A 10713-nucleotide genomic window follows, 5' to 3' on the forward strand; every position below is an offset into this window, starting at 1 on the left:
ATAGCTTGCACAATCTAAAGATGCAGTCAAACGGATTTCATATTTGGCTTCTGATTCCTTGCTATGAGTCATCACCTTATATGACACACTAGCCTTTTGATTTTTGAAATCTTTGTGTGCCGTTCTAGCTTTATTGTGGGCACTATTAGGCCCACCAACATGTTTAGGTAATGATTTATATGCATTCTTCCAATTTCTAAATCCTACTTTTAAAAATATATCACATCCAAAATGAGACTCTGAAGGATCATATGTAAAAAGATAGCAATAGAAACAATAAGCTGCATCCTTCTCCACACTATATTCTAGTCAATCATATTTAGTAAACCATGCTACACAAACAATCCTTAAATCTTTACCAAACTGTTTTTTGGGGAAAAGTATGTTCAATTAGTTGAGTCGGACCCTTCAACACATAAGCTCTTCTAACTTCGTCTCTAATATCATGATCAAATTCATCTATTGAAATACGAAGTCCCAGATCGGCAATAATAAACTCTTGCCTAAATTCTTTAATACATTTGTATTCTATCCGAGAAGTTACAGGAGCAGGAGTGATAACTACTATTTCATTTTCTGCAACACAGTCTTCACTAACTCTACTCTCCCTCATACTTTGGTATTCAAAGATGTTGGTTTGAAAAATCTCTTCATTATTTATATCTTTATATTCTGCGAAAGAAATGCCGATGTTATTGGACAAAAATACAAAATGGAATTCACCTCCATGGCTCAAATCAATTAACCTCAATCCGAAAATCTCAATTCAGCATTTCACCTCAATAGCTTTGTGCTGCCGGCTGCCGCTGCCGCCTAGTCCTGACGCAGTGACGCACTGACGCCTGCCCCTGGCCGCTGGCCCGCTGCCCTGCGGCCCCTGCACTGCTGCACAACGCCCTGGCGCGGTGGCCCGCCCGCCCGCACGGCCTCACGCACGGCCGCAGCCCGCACGGGGCACGGCCGCAGCCCGCACGCACGACCGCAGGCCGCATGCACGGCCGCAGCCTGCCCGCCGCGCTCACGTGTGGCTGCCCGCCGCGCTCGCGCCCGTCGCGGCTGCCGCGTCTGCCCGCCCGACGCCCGTCGCGGCTACAGCGCCTGCCCGCCCAGCGCGCGCCCGCCCGCCCGCTTGGCCGCTTGCAGCACTCCCACCGCCCGCCCGCCGCCGCAGCACGCCCAAACACCACAGCAGGGAGAGCACAAAAGTCACAGATGAGATTAGGGTTGCATTCATTTGCATTTTGTGGGCTGCGAGTTGTGTGGGACTGGGCCACTCGACTAGTGGGCCTCACGGGCCAGGACGGCGCCACGCTGGGGAGCTTGGGCGGCCGCCCAGGCTCGCTCTAGCGGATCCGCCCCTGGGTGTGCTACATATCATGATTTTCTATGATTGTTGCCACTATTTATTGCTATTTTTTCCTGTTTCATTAAAAAAAGAGTGTTGTACTGTTTATTGTGGAGATAAGTTATATTTATATTGAATATCTATTTGATTAGTATTGTGCCCGTACGTTGCTACGGTTTCTAAATGTTACAACGAATAATATTTAGATCATGTCCTACACAAAGTATACCAATATCAAAAGATGACGATGCATGCATCCATGAGCTACCAAATCATACAAGAGACCACATATAATGATGCAATATGAATGCAACACAGATTGCTGCAGTTAACGTAATTACTAAAGAAATGACAATACCTGTCAACAGCTATAAAAGGAGAAATATATTCATCATAAATTAGTAGCAGAACCCGAAAAAGATACGAAGCACAACTCTTTAGCTTGAATACTTTCCTTTTTGGAAATTTTCATCAATCTCTTGCCCATCTATTCAGTAAAGAAGTTACAAACAGCAAGAAAAATTGAACTTTCGAGTCAGAAGTGGAAAATAAATAATACTTCTCTTTTTAAATAATAATGCAATTGTATACTTAGTGTAAGCAGATGAGAAATCACAATAGAACGAAGAATAGTAGTCAATGTGAACCTTGCAACAGCTAATTGATGCAGATATGCAAGTAACCACAGTCAACATCCTTGGCCTTTTTCGTTTTCAGCAGAGGCACTTGCAACATTACTCTTTGAAGCGATACTTTTGTTCACAGCACTTACTTCAGCTGAAGATTTCAAAATTAAGACACACATAAGCATAAATAATATGAGAAATGCTAAAATCAGTAAAAATAAGTATGAATATTAGTTGATTCACCAGAGGATGCGAATATAACAGAGAGGAGGAGAATTGTAGGATCAAGTTCACATCCACAATGATAGGGATAGAAGATACATCGCACACACGCGAGATCCACTTGAGAACAATTCCATTTTCAGTTCAAAATGGCACACGAAGGATTTGATAGTGCTCAATGCCAAGGACTTTCTCAAGATCCCGACCACAGGTGGTGCTAGTTGCATCAGGGAGCAACCTGGTGACCTATGCAAAACCGAAAAAATCCTCACTATTGCATCATTTTAGCTTAAAAGTTTTTCGCTTAGCATATCGGATATGACACTTACAATAAGAATCTTTGGTGCGATATCAAGACCACACTGTTTGATCTTCAGCATCATTTCATTCTCCATAGCATGGACTTGATCTAAAATATAGACAACCTATAGGTAATCATAAACAAAGATTGGTAAGAACAAATTTAGTGACTAAAGTATGTATCATTATCAAAACTGAGTAAGGATTTTACCTGGCCTCCAGTGTCAGGGTAACCCAAGACATTAGCTTGGGCGAAGTAACCATGGGGGGAGAGGATGACAACATTGAACACAATGGGGATTGTTCCAAGGAACTTCTCCAGTGTGAACGGATCTGGACCCTCAAGAATGTCTAAGAGGAGGTGAATAGTCTCCTACTCACGCTTAGCACAACCACCCTAACCCTTCTCCAGGCTAAGTTCTTGGAACCTATTTTTCCCAATCAGATGAACTTTGTTAAGTAACAAGAATACTACATAACTTCATAGGGTTAATGTGAAAATGAGTGTAAGATATAATCAGTACCTGTGCTGTAAGTATGAGTATGGGGTATCTGCTGGAAGGCTAGACAGATGCTCCTCAGCCTTCCTCAGAGCACCTTGGAGGCCCACCTGCCCTCTTGCCGTGCCTAGAAGAATCAGCAGCTTTTGGTTGCTATTATCTAACAGATCAACATTTTGAGGAAGTCTACCAACTGTGCTATATTAGGATCAATAGGCAAGATGCTAACATATCACAGGTTGATGATCCAAAGTTTTTATTTTACTAATAAATTTTTATGACATTTTATTTGACAGAGAAGGACGGGGGAAGGACGCATTGAATGGCTCAAAGTCCGGTTCAAACACAAAGTTGTTGTTGTTTCTAAAATATATACATAAAAAGAATTACAAGCTATCATATATGAAGAAAAAAAATTATGTTTAGCATGATCCTAATATCTGGAATTTACAATTCTCAAGTGTAAATCATACCCTTCTTCCACAAGCTGTTCTTGAACTGTAGGTACTCAGGGACCCTCAACTCCTCAACAACAAGCTCGCCCACATTGACCCTCACATATTCCCAGACACCAGGCCTAGGGCAGATGGCAAGGGCAACCCATGGGGGGATAACGATCGCCTCCTGTATGATAAAACATTGGCTACGGTTAGGACAGGAGCAGAGAAAACAAAAAGGATCAAATGCGATCCAATGATATCTGAATCTGATGCAAACCTGCGCCGCCCTCAGGACATCCTCAAAGGCACCATCCTTCAGCTTCTCACGCTCAGCCTCAGGGATTGCACTATTGTACTGAGCAGACAGGAGCAGAAGCGCTCACCTTTACAGCCCTCCAGTGGTCGAGGCAGTCGCAGTGCATGTACTTGGACGTCCCCTTGCACTTGCACGGTGCGATGAAGTCCCTCACTGCACACCCACAAGCACACCCGTGTAACTAGTCAGAACCTCGGTACTTTGCCATCCCGGGGCGACCTCCTCCTTTCCCTCGCACGCGCTCCGCGACCCATGACCCTGAGCGGTGGCGCCACGCCAGCATCCTCGTTGAGCACGTTTTGTCGCTACTGTTGTAGCCTATTGTCTCGTCAATCAAATCCACCGCCTCATTCGCATCGTTCGCAGCATCCACGTCCGACACCTCCCCCTCGCTGTCGGTGGCCCACGACAGTGTGCACCAGAGGGGGGGAGAGAGAGCAGGAAGGAGGGGGTTCAAGGCTGAGCTTGCCGTCCAAGTAGGAGGCGAGGGCGAGGAGGGGGGCGGGGCAGCTAGATCCGGGATGCGAGTAGTGCGCGGGGGGGGGGGGGGACGAGTGGTGGGCCGGCGCAGGCACATGTTTGGTTGCGATTTTGGAGGTGGGAAAGGGGGGTGGTGGGGGTAGCGTGGGCGGTTGTGTTTTGCCCAGGTCGAGCGGGGGAGGAGCGAAAGGCATCCGATGATTTGAAGGTGATAGGATATTCTGCCTGGTGCGAAAACCACCACTACTTTTTAAGTAGTAGAGATAGGTGTTGTTGTTCAACTTCAAACAAAAAATGAACAATTGGAACCCATGGGAAGCACTATAAATAGCCAAAGGAGCAATATCCATGTGTGTGCGAACCCTGTAGTTGCGGGTAATTATGGTGCAATAGTTCTAAATCATGTTGGGTCTGAAGGAACTTATTGTGCCGTTGAGAAACCCTCAAGTCCTGATAGAGTATCCAAATGTGGAAGTAGCAGGACAGAGATCAACCATAATGTCGATGGAAAAGATCGGAGTGTGCTCATAACTTTCTACAGTTACTGCAGCTATTTTTTTTCTGAAATTCTTTTGGACTGTTTATTTGTGGAGATAAGTTTTATTTGTGGCATATACTGAATATCTACTTTGTGGCACTCATGAATTAAGGTACTTAGACATGACCATAACCTCCAACCCGAGAGCTAAAGGCTTAGTAGCCTAGTACAGAGTGTTATATGGATGGAAGCTCTTACACCAAAATAGAGGATCAAGGTGTAATCCTCCTCTGTCTGTTTGAGCCAAAGTCTATATAACTAGGTATTGTGTTCAAACTTGAAAGGTACATTTTATTCAAATCCTGTATATAAAAGCGGACACTTCCAACATTAAAATTTGGTGGGGAATGCTGTAAATTTCGGAAATTTTAATGTGAGGAAAATTTGTTGTGGGCTGAAACTCAGCAGTTGGCCAGGCCTTCTCACCCTCTGTTTGGCCCAGGCCCACAATCACTTGACTTATGTGCAACTGCTAGGGTTAGGGGGAGAGCTCTAGGTGAGGATGAGGTTTGGGGGCTCCTACGTCTTGTGCTGGGCGGCGGCGGCAGAACGGCCAGGTCCAAGTCTTGCACTCGTGCGTGAGGGGGCTTTAGGCATGGCTAAGGCCATTGCTGGCCGTCGGATCGGCAAGGGGCGGCTAGCTTGGAGGAGAGGGGCGCACACGATTCGAGTGAGGAAACCTTCGGCCTCAATGTGCGCGTGCGTGAGCCTCCCCTTTATCTACTCCCTCGTCTCTCCTCTTGGGTACAACAGATTGAACATAGTTTTTCCCTTTGTTCCTTTTTGGGTTGCACTGGCGAGTTTAAGCCCGATGTCTCCCCGTACTTGGTCGATGTTCTTGGTGCCGTCAAGGATAAGTTGGTGGTGTCCAGAGCTACGCAGCTGAGGCTCACCCACACGTGCTGTCACAGTGTATAGGGCATTGTATCTCAGTCTTCCTTCTCGCCGATGGCAACGGCGAGCGATAGGATTTCTAGGACAATGACCTTCGAGTCATGTCTTGCCTCTCTTGTCTGCTCCTTTCATCAATTTTCGCTGTGAGTTTTTACCCTCTTTTGTCCTGAACAGTATGATTATTTACATTTGAATGCTCGATGATGGTTTCTTGGACTGAAACTAGGCTAGATTGTTGAGTACAATAGACAGAACTTGAAGTATTTCTCTGGTTATATTGTTGGGCAGTGATTGATGCTTGTGACATGAAAGTCTTTGGTCTAATCCTGTATTCTAAGCTTTGAGAATTTGTTGCATTCTCTACTCACTGCCTAGTAGGTTGAATTTATGGATTAGGAGCTACAGATTTGTGGTCCCTGCATATTTTTATAGTTTCTGTTCGACTTGTTTGTAAGTCTGTAGCTCAGTTTACACAGATCTGTTTCCTTCGATTGATCTGATTTTGTTCTGTACCCTGTTCAGGAATACATGTTGAGTTTCAGAGAATAAGAGTCATGTTCTTTGTCTAGGTGTGATATCTAAATTTTGCCTAGTTTTTGATATGTCCAGTGATAAGTTAGGGAGCGGAACTTAGTGTTCTGAGGCTAACTATAATAAAACATCTTAGAGCAATCAATTTTACATTTTTTCAGTACTACTATTATTTATACATGATGATTGTTGTTTTTATTTCGACACTGGTAGCACAATCTTGCAAGTTCATGTATATCTTTTATGATCTACTATGCTTTTGTTAGGTTATTTATGTAATATGAATATTCTTGCTCTTATTATCGCAATTTATACAAATTATACTAGCTGTAGGTAGGAGGTAGTATAAATTTAATTTGATCATTCACATGATTAAATACTTTTTAATTATTGTATTTTTGTTAAAATTAACTATCATACCATTCAGAAGTGTAGCGGTCATTTGTCATCCGGCCTAGGTGGCAGATCTTGAGGCAGCCGGCCATTCAAGGAGTCGGAGACGTGACATGATGCAGCAGCTGTTGGGCATCACGGAGGCGATGCACACGCACGGCTTGGTCCACCGCGACCTTAAGCCCAGGAACGTGCTCGCCGGCAGGCATGACGGTCACCTCAAGATCTGCGACCTCGGCCTTGCCAAGTTCGTGGCCACGCCGCTGCGGGACATGCAGCTTGAAGGCACGCTCGGGTATATGGCACCGGAGGTGCTTCTGTGCGAGAAGAACTACGGAGCGCCTGTCGTCCTGTGGTCGCTCAGGTGCATCATGGGCTCATGGCGGAGCTCGTCGCCAGGGAGCTTCTCTTCAAAGAGAACAATGAGTACAAGCATCTGATCGAGATCTTCCACCTCCTCGGAGTCACCGACGATGTGTCCCAGATGCCGCTGGGTCCTCAGGAGCAAGCCAACTACGAGATACGATGCCGGAGGAGCAGCTGTCGCAGGCAGGCTTCGACGTCTTGTGCGACCTACTGGAGTACGACCCCAAGGATAGGCTTACGGCCGCGGTGGCGCTCCAGATGCCATGGTTTGTTGTGAATGATGACTGACGATGCTCCAGCGGCAACAGCGCTGTGTTACTGTGGTGTAGTGACTGATGTACTTAGGTTATTCGCCCTGTATCAGCCAGGTTTATTTTTTCATGATGATGCAGTGAGCTACAAACTTATATGGATTCTTTGGATTGTGATGCTACAAAAGTGCAATCACAATCTCCCATTCTCTACATTGAATCCAGGATTTTACATGTTATTACTTATATGCCATTTCTTTTTTTTTTCAAAATATCCCTATACTACATATACTTTTTTATATACTACTCATATTACCTCTAGACAATATGTATTATTCTAACTGATCTGGAATAAAAAAAATAGATATTCCAAATTACTTCGAGATCACTGTAAAATTTCTAAAAATATAAAAAAAACACATATTGCCCATGCTCATTTTTCTGCTTTGTTCCTTGATCCTGCTAATATTTCGACCGCCATGTCTGAACTCGAGAAGGATTGCCTTTGTGCATCAATAACGTTGAATTTATATTTCGCATGCCTGATATGAATTCTGAAATGTGAAGGTTATTTTTTTATAGGCAACCATAATGTGAAATTATTCTGCCATAGCACCCAACACAATTTTTACTTGGTATTTGGACCACGTATTCTATCTTTTAGCCTTCTTTTCCATAGCCTCAAAGAAAAATGAAACCTTGACCGTGTCAATTTGTTTCTTTCATCTCTTGTTCACACCAAAGAACCTACTGAACACTTTTGAGATAATTCCTTATATGACATCGATTTTTAAAAAAATTATTGTCTCTCATATATCACTACTTGATATTTTACTTTCACTATGTACTACTATTGTCATAACAGAGCTCACAACAATAGCACATAATGGAAGAGAAATTTAATACTTTTATGATCTGTGTGTCATATTGAGTAAATATAATTTTAAATAGTGGCTCATGAGGAACGATAATTTTTGACAGATCAAGAATTTTGATCACTTCAGACAACATACAGGGCATTGTCTCCACACATTTCAGCAGTCTCATTCACAGTAGCATAATCCGTATCCGGACCGGGTTTGAAACAAAAAATCACCAACGCTGAGACCCGTGGTTTGCCCCGTGCAAAGCACAGGACAGAGGCGGCGCTGACCATCACGTCAGTACTAGGCATCTAGACCTGTCTCCGTCCGCGCGCAGTGTTAGCCCAACGCCCAGCGTTGTGGGGTTGTGGTGCACCGGTAGCAGCGTCCCCAACGGCCCAACCTGCCCGAATTCAAGGTGATTTTTATGGGGAAATCTTTGATGCAAATAATCTTTGTTCGGAAGCTACAGTTAATCTCATCATTCTATCGAAAGAGGAGTTACTTTATAATATTTTATGAGTATATAAAAGTTTTTATGCAAATCAACATCTTTACAATGAAACAATAGAATCAATCATAGTCTTTCGAACAGGAATAAGACAGAAAATACTAGATAGATCGACGCGCTACACTGCACCAATTCATGGTCTGCATGAAAAATCAATTGTTGAAGTTGAGGTAGAAATGTATATTGGAAGATAATATTTCTAAAATTATACTACTTTAGTATTTGGTTAGAGCAAAAAAAGATACGTGCAATAGTCTTCTATTTAGATGAAACTGGTGTCAATAATGACCTTGAATGTGCATACAGTAATATATAGTTAAACTTGACAGAGTACAATACAGAATACAGAAATAAGAGACAGTGTAAAGAATAGTTGGAAACATCATACTATGTTCGGTCTTCTATAACAGAGTACAATACAGATTATTTTATTGACTCTGACATTGAATGGAATCCAAAAGGAATTTGGAAACAAAAAGAGAGGATTAGAGAAGGATTTCCATTTTGCAACAGGGCATTATGATAACAAATCTACAATTATGCACTTAATCAAATCCTTGTTATGCACAAAAATGTGTTCCAACGTATTGATGCATGAATTTACGAAACCCACTTTGCGCAGACAAAGGTGTAGCTTAGGAAAATGATGCTGGAGAAAATAGCATTGTCTGAATGTCCAAAAGCATTGAAGGTGATGTAACAGTGTGAAGTTGTTAGTATAAATAGCAGATGTGTCTAGTAAAATACATATAAGTAATTAATACCTATCACTATAACCATAGGACTTTAGTGTTTGATCAGAGCACAAGAGATAATGTCTAGACAATATGTATACATTAATATTATCTAAAATTAAGTAGATCAGTTATTCTCTATTTTTGTTATAGAGTGAAGTAAAAGTGAGTGAGTACGCATAGAAGTAGTACATGTGTATACAAAGAGAGAAACGATATAGGTTACAATGCAATTTGAGGGCATGACACGGTAAAAAATATTAGGAACTAAGCATATTATACAGGGACAACAATGTCAATATATAATTAATAATATTATTTAGTAAGCAAATATAGATGGCAAGCAGTACATATAGTTAAGGCTAAGGACTAAATTCTAGAAAACCATCACGTACATGAAAAGTTAAGGATACATATGAGAGATATCTTCAAGAGCTCTCATATTTGATTCATATATACTTTAATATTTTCTTATACATAATGTTCTTTGTTATTGTTTTAGCTGTTCTATCTTCATTTTCAATAAAAATATTCATTCCACTTGGTGATGTGGCTCTTGAAATGGCCACATATAATTGTCCACGTGAGAAGATAGGCCCTTTTAGATTAGATATGTTAAGCATACCATAAATAAGGCTATAGTCTATTAAAGAAAATTAGGCAAATAATATGGCATTGAAACTTTAACATCTCATACAAAATAGCACAAAAAATTGTTGGACATGCATCTAACCAACTCCATTTTTGGTACAAATATAATTAAAGTGAAGACAAAACTCACTATATATTTAACATTTGTAATTTTTTGGACCGCAATTGATTTGATGCACCTAAATTTTTGTATCATCCCATAAGCTAACATAGGTATCTTCAGTGCTCTGTTACTACTGCAACAAATATCAAGAGTGATAGTGGTCCAAATGCAAGCTTGATGCTTAATGGTTCTCCCTAAGTTACGTCAGGTTTCCCTACAATTTTAAGGAAAGAGAGCATCATACCAAAGCTAGGATGCGCTACGTTGTGCCTGTCATCGTCGCTGTTACTGGTGATGAAATCCTCCTGGGAGCAACGAGCAAGGTAAGTGCCACTCAGAGATGACTCTAAAATAGTAGAATTCTTTTCTCGAATAAATCACTTGAACTATCAAGCTACACAATATAGATATAATTGGGCATGTTTGACACAACCATTAACCAAGCTGCTCTACTCAAATTGCAGTACAACTATTTCAATCCTCACCAATTCATTTGCTTTTCATAACCACAACCAACCCTGTTCTTACATATATGCTTTTCCTTAGAATATCTTCTGATATATAGTCAGCACAATGTATCACAATGAAATCAACAAATGAGGGATCAAATCACATAGATCGTAAGAACAGCTAATTAATCCTCACTGAT

The 10713-nt window shown here is 41.9% G+C and overlaps 1 pseudogene; it reads right to left on the reverse strand.

The window, feature by feature from the left end:
• Window positions 1-2033: 2033 nt before the first annotated feature.
• LOC133922990 (sucrose synthase 2-like) lies at window positions 2034-4032 on the reverse strand (annotated as a pseudogene).
• Between the last annotated feature and the right edge of the window lie 6681 nt (window positions 4033-10713).

The sequence above is a fragment of the Phragmites australis genome, chromosome 6, assembly GCF_958298935.1.
Source record: "Phragmites australis chromosome 6, lpPhrAust1.1, whole genome shotgun sequence".
Lineage (NCBI taxonomy): Eukaryota > Viridiplantae > Streptophyta > Magnoliopsida > Poales > Poaceae > Phragmites > Phragmites australis.